At 46.0% G+C, this 10238-nt stretch overlaps 1 protein-coding gene across 1 annotated transcript in view; it reads right to left on the bottom strand.

The window, feature by feature from the left end:
* The window catches only part of LOC125485391 (protein SCAF11-like), a 42316-nt gene that overhangs the window by 23358 nt on the left and 8720 nt on the right, over window positions 1–10238 (bottom strand). The window lies entirely within an intron of this gene.

Below are 10238 nucleotides of genomic sequence, written 5' to 3'. Positions count from 1 at the left end.
TTCCAATGCTTCCACATCCTTCCTATAATGCGGTGACCAGAACTGTATGCAATACTCCAAGTGCGGCCGCACCAGAGTTTTGTACAGCTGCAACATGACCTCATGGCTCCGAAACTCAATCCCTCTACCAATAAAACCTAACATACTATACGCCTTCTTAACAACGCTATCAACCTGGGTGGCAACTTTCAGTGATCTATGCACATGGACACCGAGATCTTTCTGCTCATCCACACTACCAAGAATCTTACCATTAGCCCAGTGCTCTGTATTCCTGTTACTCCTTCCAAAGTGAATCACCTCACACTTTTCCACATTAAACTCCATTTGCCACCTCTCAGCCCAGCTCTGCAGCTTATCTATGTCCCTCTGTAACCTGCAACATCCTTCCGCACTATCCACAACTCCACCAACTTTGGTGTCATCCACAAATTTACTAAGCCATCCTTCTACGCCCTCATCCAGGTCATTTATAAAAATGACAAACAGCAGTGGCCCCAAAACAGATCCTTGAGGTACACCACTAGTAACTGAACTCCAGGATGAACATTTCCCATCAACCACCATCCTCTGTCTTCTTACAGCTAGCCAATTTCTGATCCAAACCGCTAAATCACCCTCAATCCCATGCCTCCGTATTTTCTGCAATAGCCTACCATGGGGAACCTTATCAAATGCTTTACTGAAATCCATATACACCACATCAACTGCTTTACCCTCATCCACCTGTTTGGTCACCTTCTCGAAGAACTCAATAAGGTTTGTGAGGCACGACCTACCCTTCACAAAACCGTGTTGACTATCCCTAATCAAATTATTCCTTTCTAGATGATTATAAATCCTATCTCTTATAATCCTTTCCAACACTTTACCCACAACCGAAGTAAGGCTCACTGGTCTATAATTACCAGGGTTGTCTCTACTCCCCTTCTTGAACAAGGGGACAACATTTGCTAGTCTCCAGTCTTCTGGCACTATTCCTGTAGCAATGACGACATAAAGATCAAAGCCAAAGGCTCTGCAATCTCCTCTCTAGCTTCCCAGAGAATCCTAGGATAAATCCTATCTGGCCCAGGGGACTTATCTATTTTCACACCTTCCAGAATTGCTAACACCTCCTCCTTATGAACCTCGATCCCGTCTAGTCTAATAGACTGTATCTCAGTATTCTCCTCGACTGCATTGTCTTTTTCCTGTGTGAATACTGACGAAAAATACTCATTTAGCACCTCTCCTATCTCTTCGGACTCCACGCACAACTTCCCACTACTGTCCTTGACCGGCCCCAATCTTACTCTAGTCATTCTTTTATTCCTGACATACCTATAGAAAGCTTTAGGGTTTTCCTTGATCCTACCTGCTAAAGACTTCTCATGTCCCCTCCTGGCTCTTCTTAGCTCTCTCTTTAGGTCCTTCCTGGCTAACTTGTAACTCTCAAGCGCCCTAACTGAGCCTTCACGCCTCATCTCTACATAAGCCTCCTTCTTCCTCTTGACAAGAGATTCAACTTCTTTAGTAAACCACGGTTCCCTCGCTCGACCACTTCCTCCCTGCCTGACAGGTATATACTTCTCAAGGACACGCAGTAGCTGTTCCTTGAACAAGCTCCACATTTCAATTGTGCCCAGCCCCTGCAGTTTCCTTCTCCATCCTATGCATCCTAAATCTTGCCTCATCGCCTCATAATTTCCTTTCCCCCAGCTATAACTCTTGCCCTGCGTTATATACCGATCCCTTTCCATCGCTAAAGTAAACGTAACCGAATTGTGGTCACTATCACCAAAGTGCTCACCTACCTCCAAATCTAACACCTGGCCTGGTTCATTACCCAGTACCAAATCCAATGTGGCCTCGCCTCTTGTTGGCCTATCTACATACTGTGTCAGGAAACCCTCCTGCACACATTGGACAAAAACTGACCCATCTGACGTACTCGAACTATAGCGTTTCCAGTCAATATTTGGAAAGTTAAAGTCCCCCATAACAACTACCCTGTTACTTTCGCTCCTATCCAGAATCATCTTTGCAATCTTTTCCTCTACATCTCTGGAACTTTTCGGAGGCCTATAGAAAACTCCCAACACGGTGACCTCTCCTTTCCTGGTTCTAACCTCAGCCCATACTACCTCAGTAGACGAGTTGTCATCAAATGTCCTTTCTGCCACCGTAATACTGTCCTTGACTAACAATGCCACACCTCCCCCTCTTTTACCACCTTCCCTGATCTTACTGAAACATCTAAACCCCGGAAGCTGCAACAACCATTCCTGTCCCTGCTCTATCCATGTCTCCGAAATGGCCACAACATCGAAGTCCCAGGTACAAACCCATGCTGCAAGTTCACCCACCTTATTCCGGATGCTCCTGGCATTGAAGTAGACACGCTTCAAACCACCTTCCTGCCTGCCGGTACACTCCTGCGACCTTGAAACCTTATTTATGACCTCGCTACTCTCAACCTCCTGTACACTGGAGCTACAATTCAGGTTCCCACCCCCCTGTTGAATTAGTTTAAACCCTCCCGAAGAGCGTTAGCAAATTTCCCCCCCAGGATATTGGTACCCCTCTGGTTCAGGTGTAGACCATCCCGTTTGTAGAGGTCCCACCTACCCCAGAATGAGCCCCAATTATCCAGGTATCTGAATCCCTCCCTCCTGCACCATCCCTGTAGCCACGTGTTCAACTGCTCTCTCTCCCTATTCCTCGCCTCGCTAGCACGTGGCACGGGTAACAAACCAGAGATAACAACTCTGTTTGTTCTAGCTCTAAGCTTCCACCCTAGCTCCTTGAATTTCTGCCTTACGTCCCCATCCCTTTTCCTACCTATGTCGTTGGTGCCTATGTGGACCACGACTTGGGGCTGCTCCCCCTCCCCCTTAAAGATCCCGAAAACACGATCCGAGACATCACGGACCCTGGCACCTGGGAGGCAACACACCAACCGCGAGTCTCTCTCGTTCCCACAGAATCTCCTATCTGTCCCCCTAACTATGGAGTCCCCAATGACTAATGCTCTCCTCCTCTCCCCCCTTCCCTTCTGAGCAACAGGGACAGACTCTGTGCCAGAGACCTGTACCCCATGGCTTACCCCTGGTAAGTCATCTCCCCCAACAGTACCCAAAACGGTATACTTGTTTTTGAGGGGAACGGCCACAGGGGATCCCTGCACTGTCTGCCTGTTCCCTTTCCGTCCCCTGACTGTAACCCATCTACTTTTTTCCTGTACCTGAGGTGTGACTACTTCCCCGTAACTACTCTCAATTACCCCCTCAGCCTCCCGAATGATCCGAAGTTCATCCAGCTCCAGCTCCAGTTCCCTAACACAGTTTCCGAGGAGCTGAAGTTGGGTGCACTTCCCACAGATGAAGTCAGTGGGGACACTAGTGGTGACCCTTACCTCCCACATTCTACAGGAGGAGCATACAACTGCCCTAACATCCATTCCCACTGTTCTGAGTTCCCAAACAGACAAATTACAAAAAAAAAATACTAGTAGCCTTACCAAATCAGCGCTCAGAACCTTTTTTTTTGGTTAGAGGAGGAGGATGGGTGGGAGACACTACCTAGGTAGTGTTTCGGGTAAATTAACATTCCCACAATACTATCATCCCCATACATTCTCCAAATATCTCAATAGACTGTCAGGAATACAGTTTCCTCTTTCTTGTAGTGAAAGATGGTACACAGCACTCAGCTTCCACACTCAATGGGAAATTGGAGCATCTGCACATGCTCTCCCTTCCTTTTTCCAACCTTGAAGAGATGATATTACCAAACATGGAACAGAATATAATGGAAGTGTGGCCACTGGATTCTTTAGACCTGCTTCTCCCTGTCCCTTCTGTTGTCACCCTCACCTGGAATACTCTGAGTAATAAGTTGCGGCTGTTTGCAACAAACACATCTTCCACTTTGCTCTCCCTCACACCACAACCTAACTGTAGTCCCTTTTTCACTTCAATGTGTGGATGTTCTTTAGTCAGTGGCAGAAGAGAGAAAGAGAGAGAATTTAATCTCTCTTTTATAACCATCAGCTCCACTATTGATGCTAATGACACCCAAGATGTTAGGGTTAGAGGCGAATTTGGATGAAATGATTCACTGGGTATAGGTGAGCAGGAACAAACACACAGAATGCTGGAGAAACTTAGCAACTCTGGCAGCATCTGTGGAGAGAGAAACCAAGTTAACGTTCCAAGTCCAGTATAACTCTTTTTCAGAACTGAAAAGGTGTTGGAAAATAGATTCTTTTTAATACATTAGGAAGAGAAGGAGTAAGGAGGCAGATGGTACACAGACCCAATACAGAGGTCTAAAGGGTTGTTAATGGTGTAGGAAATAAAACAGATAGAAGGTGTGAAAGGGATAGAATTGGTCTGTTCTACCTGCAAAGTAAACCCACAAATACAAAATGGCCATGGGAGAAGGGGACATGGAGGGAATGTAAGAAAGATGGAGAATGGACAAAATGCTGTCAGTTTCTGAAGTTATTGAATCCAATGTGGTGATCTCAAGGCTGTAAGGTATCTGAGTGAAAAATGAAGTGTTGTGCCTTGAGCTTGCACTGTGCTTGTTCTGAAGAAGCCAAAACGTTAACTCTGCTTCATCTCCACAGATGCTGCCAGCCCTGTTGAGCTTTTCCAGCAATTTCTGTTTTTCTGATTTCAGGCCCAGGACAGTGATGTTAGTGTGAGAGCACGGTGGCTTATTGAAATGGCAAGCTGCTGGGAGGTCAGGGTCACTGCTATAGACAGAGCAGAGGTGTTCAGCAAAATGGTCACTCAGTCTGTGTTTGGTTTCATCAATGTAACCAGTGAATGCAGTAGACTAGATTGAAAAAAGCAAGTAAAACACTGCTTCACCTGGAAGGTGTGTTTGGAGCCTTGGACAATAAGGGGGGAGGAGGTGAATGGGCAAATAATAGACCTTCTGTGATTGCATAGGATGGTGCTTTGGGGTGGGGGTGTGGATGTTTTAGGCATGAACCAGGGTGTCCTGGAGGGAACGGTCTCTGCAGAAGGCTGACGCGGGAGGGAAAAGGGAATATATTTTTGGTGGTGGCATCCCGTTGGAGATGGCAGGAATGACAGAGTCATTCCCTTCCGCAGATGGGAGGCATGGTGATGGACTATCCATTGCAAATCTGGCAATATCCATTGCAACACAAGTTGGTATCTTGGCTTTAAGCTCCACCATTGGAAAAAACTTCCAGTGCACCTGATCACATCAGTACTCTGTTCACCGACACAGTACAAGTTGTGGTGCTGTGTTGCCCCCAGGATATGACCTTGGGCCCATGAAGGAAGAACTTACTGTCCATTCTCAGGGTGACAGTATGCCTATTCCTCTAACTGGCATTTTGCAAGGTCCCTTGCTAGTATATTTCTGTCAGCTGGGACCAGACTGTGAAAATTTAGCTTACAACACACACAGCTGTCTTCCAAGGCCATCAGGAATGTCCTCACTGGAAACCTAGCAGCCTCCAACCTCTCATGCCATAGGGAAAGGAACAGGCAAAGCATCTCCAGACAGAATGGAAAAGTTGTGATTTCTGCAAATGATTTATTATTTTATTCATTCATTCTCACTCAGTTTGTTCTTAATACTGTTCCTTCTTGTGAAGTGAGTGCAAGTGTTAAGTGAGGGGAGGCAACCTAACAGTGGTCAAAGGAGAGAAGTAAAGATTGTGAGACTTTTGAAAAGTGGGGATTGGAAAATTAGGACAGATGAATATGTGATATAGGAGCAGGACTCTCTGAAACAAAAACAGGAAGTCCTGGAGAAACTCAGTAGCATCTGTGGAGAGAAACAGAGTTAACGTTCCATGTCCAGTGACCCTCTTTTTTTGCTGCCTGTTCTCTACAACATTTGACTTCCCTGTCGCTGAAAAATCTGGTGTGGTGTGGTGGTAATGTTGCTGAATCAGCAATCCTAAATCTCAAGTTAATGTTCAAAAGAAACTGTGGCACGTGGCGAAATTTGAATTCGATAAAAGTTCTAGAACTAAATATAATCTAATGGCAACCATATAACCCATCTGCTTCACTAATGTCCTTCAGAGAAAGGAATCAGCCATCCTTACATAGTCTGGCCTACATGTGACTCCAGACCTACAGCAATGCGGTTGGCTCTCAACTGCCCTCTGGGTGATTAGGGAAGGGCAATAAATGCTGGACTGGCCAGTAATGCCTACATCCCATGAATGAATTATAATATTAGTTGAATCTTCAAGAGTGCAGACAGATTACAACTGTCTTGTTCACTTGTCTCTTCTCCCTCTCTGCCATTCCCCTTTGGAACGTATAGTTTATAAGCGGTCACAAGGGCTGACCCTGGCAATGTTGCAGAGTAGGCAAAAGATGATCATGAATCTGATTGCCCGTTCAGTCTAACTCTTAACAGTCAGCTCCTGAAAAGCCCTGGCGATGGATGTATTGGGTGAAATCAATGCTTATTGGCTCAATGGTGTGGCGTTCAGCCTCCCATTGTAGACTGACTCTCCGACTGCACATCAATTTCCATTTGCAATCTTGAGCTGAGGCATGTCCGAGATGGTGGGGGCTAGGGTGGACAGCAGGGACTAGGATTGGGGTTAAATTACTAAGGTTCTTGAGTAGATTTGTAACTCGGGTTGTGGATGCTATGGTTGGTTGGCTTGCCGAGCTAGTTCATTAGTTTGCAGACTTTTCATTACCCTGCTGGGTAACATCATCAGTGCAGCCTCCGATGAAGCACCGTTGTGTTTTCCCACCTGGTATTTAAACTCTGGGGTCTGTTGGATTTGGTTATCTCATTTCCAGTTTTCCTTCACAGTATTGTATATATAGGGTCTAATTTTACGTGTTTGTTGATGGCCTTCTTGGTGGAGAACTAAGCCTCTAGGAATTCCTGAGCTTGTCTCTGTTTGGCCTGTCCTAGGATCCTGGTGTTGTCCCAAAATCAAACTGGTGGTTCTCCTTATCTGTATGAATGGAGATGAGTGAGTATTGGTCGTGTCTTTTTGCTGTTAGTTGGTATTCATGTACTCTTGCGGCCAATTTTCTTCCTGTCTGTCCAATGTAATGTTTGTTGCAGTCCTTGCATGGAATTTTGTATATTACACTGGTTCTGTCCATAGTGGGTAAGGGGTCTTTGGTTCGAGTTAGCAGTTGGCGTAGGGTTGACGTGGGTTTGTGTGCTACTCTGATGCCCAATGGTCGAAGGAGTCTTGTGGTCAGTTCAGATGTGTTCTTGATGTATGGTAGCATGACGAGTGTGTTAGGGCATGCAGTATCTTCCTGTTGTTGTTCATGTGATAGGCATTGTCGGATCCAGTTGTTCGGGTATCTATTGTCCCTAAATACTTGGTGGAGATACTCTTTTTCTTTTTGGTGTAGTTCTGGGTTGCTATAGTGTGTTGTCACTTGGTTAAATAGTGTTTCACGCAACTTTGTTTGTGAGTGTTGGAGCGGTTACTGTTGAAATTCAGTACTTGGTCAGTGTGTGTAGTTTTTCTGTGTATCTTCATCAGGAATTCCCTGTTGACCCTGCGTTCCATCCTGACGTCCAGGAATGGGAGCTGTTCGTTCTTTTCCTCTTCTCTGGTGAATTTGATGCTGGTGAGACTGTTGTTTATTAGTTGGTGTGTCTCCTCTAGTTTGGTCCGTTTGATGATGACGGGAGTGTCGTCCACATATCGGATCCATAGTTTGGGTTGGATTAGCGGAAGGACCATGCTTTCAAGTCTCTGCATCACCGCTTCTGATATTAGTCCGGAGATACGTGACCCCATGGGTGTCCCGTTGATCTGTTCGTAGATTTGGCCATTAAAGGTAAAGTGGGTCATGAGGCATAGGCCCAGTAGTTTCAGCATGTTGTCTGTGAAGATGGTGTCACTCGGGTCTCATTTTTTCAGTAGTGTTGCTCATGTTTTCTCGCCAATGGTATGTCAATCGATGTGAATAGGGCGGTAACGCCAAAGGACACTATGGTCTCGTCATCGTCTGTTCTTATGTCCTTAAGGGATTTGAGGAACTCCTGGGCTGAGTGGATTGAGTGGGGTGAGTTGCTGACGAGGTGCCTTAGTCTTTGTTGTAACTCCTTGGCTAACCTATGTGTTGGTGTGCCTGAGGCTAAGTTAGCGGGCAGGTTGGGTATCAATAATCCACGTTGCACAATAACCAGAACTGTGAAGGCTGCTGGTCTAGATAGTGTATGAGACTGCCTCCAACAGCTGCACTAGAGCAGCAAATTGCCTTTATGTGTCATCAAAGTCAACTCTGAAGTGTGTTGGGAACAAAACAACATTGGGAAATCAAATTGTTGCCAGAAATAATAAACAAACAGCTAACCGTATGTACTACATAACCCATTTAAAAGCTGCCCCAAGGGCACATTAATGATCTCATTGAAGCACTCAGAACTCTTAAAAGAGTCAATTGGGCAGGTGCAGGAAGGAGTTTTCCCCAAACTAGGGCAGGGACAAGTGAGGGGACACAGACTTGATGGGCTGAAAGGCTGTATGCCTCAATCCAAAAGGCCACAGAAGGTAGGTCATTGAGTATATTCAAGTCTAATCCTGTTGATATTTTTAAGTGATAGTAGGAACTGCAGATGCTGGAGAATCTGAGATAACAAGGTGTAGAGCTGGATGAACACAGCAGGCCAAGCAGCATCAGAGGAGCAGGAAGGCTGACGTTTCGGGCCTAGACCCTTCTTCAGAAATCAGTGGGTATCAAGGGCAAACTTTCCGCATGTTGGTGTCATACCTGGCACATTGGAAGATGGCCATGGTAGTTGGAGGTCAGTCATCTCAGCTCCAGGACATGGCTATAAGAGTTCCTCAGGGTAGTGTCCTAGGCCCAACCATCTTCAGCTGCTCCATCAATGTCGTCCCCTCCATCATAAGGTCAGAAGTAGGAATATTCACGAATGAAAGCACAATGCTGAGCAACATTTGCAACTCCTCAGATACTGAATCCCCCAATACCAACGTCCTGGGGTGGAGAGGGGTGGGGGGTGATGGGTTAGCATTGATCAGAAACTCAGAGGCACTCACCACGTAAACATAGTGGCTACAAGAGCAGGTCAGAGGCTAGGAATACTGCAGCAAGTAACTCACCTCCTCAAAGCTTATCCACATCTACAACGCACAAGTCAGGAGTGTGATGGAATACTCCCCACCTGCTTGGACGAGTGCAAACCCAACAATACTCAGGAAGCTTGACACCATCCAGGACAAAACACCCCACTTGGTTGACACCACATCCACAAGCACCTCCTTCACTGATACTCAGTTGCAGCAGTGTGTACTGTCTAACAGATGCCCTGCAGAAATTCACCAAAGATCCTCAGACAGCACCTTCCAAACCCACGACCACTTCCATCTAGAAGGACAAGGGCAGCAGATACGTTGGAACACCACCCCCTGCTAGTTCCCCTCCAAGCCATTCACCATTCTGACTTGGAGATATATCGCCGTTCCTTCACTGTCGCTGGGTCAAAATCCTGGAATTTCCTCCCTAAGGGCTTTGTGCGTCCACCTACAACATGTAGACTGCAGCAGTTCAAAAAGGCAGTTCATCATCACCTTCTTAAGAGCAACTAGGGATGAGTCATAAATGTGGGCCCAGCCAGCGATGCCCAAGTGGCATAAGTGAATATAAAAAATGCAAACAAATTCCCAGAACATTAGCTTGGGTTACTAGTCTAGTGACAATACCACCACACCACACACAATATATTTGGATCTGGGAGCTATTCCTTTATAAATAGCCACTGCTGATAACCCCGATAGGTTCTGCCCTCACAATCAGCTGTGGGTGCAGTGATGGGCCTTTTGACTTCAGCAGGGTATTTGTACCTGATGAGTGATACATGCTTTCGCTCCCATAAGAGCAAATGTGTGCAACACAGTGCTGAAGGATTCAATAGACCATTATTACAGGCCCTGGTGGCTATGTGCATTACAGTTACAGGCACTTGTCTGAATGGGCTCTAGTGAAGCAGTTCTGAGAAAAACTATGGCATGCTTCTCTTAGCGTGCTGTACTGCAAGTGGACTCAGTAAGAAGGAGAACGAGAACCTTGCATCATCAGGTACCATGCCATGATATAGTGGTGACAATATGACCATATCATTTAAAGGTATTTTGCATAATAGCTGTGAGACATTACAGAAAAACGAGGACAACTGAGATGTACAGGAGTGGAGTGCCTCATCCTGGGAGCAGATGCGGCGCAGGCGAAGGAATTGGGAAT

Source organism: Rhincodon typus, chromosome 18, assembly GCF_021869965.1.
Source record: "Rhincodon typus isolate 14 chromosome 18, sRhiTyp1.1, whole genome shotgun sequence".
NCBI classification, from domain to species: domain Eukaryota; kingdom Metazoa; phylum Chordata; class Chondrichthyes; order Orectolobiformes; family Rhincodontidae; genus Rhincodon; species Rhincodon typus.
The sequence above is the reverse complement of the archived record's forward strand: the minus strand, read 5'-3'. Positions and strand labels throughout refer to the sequence as shown.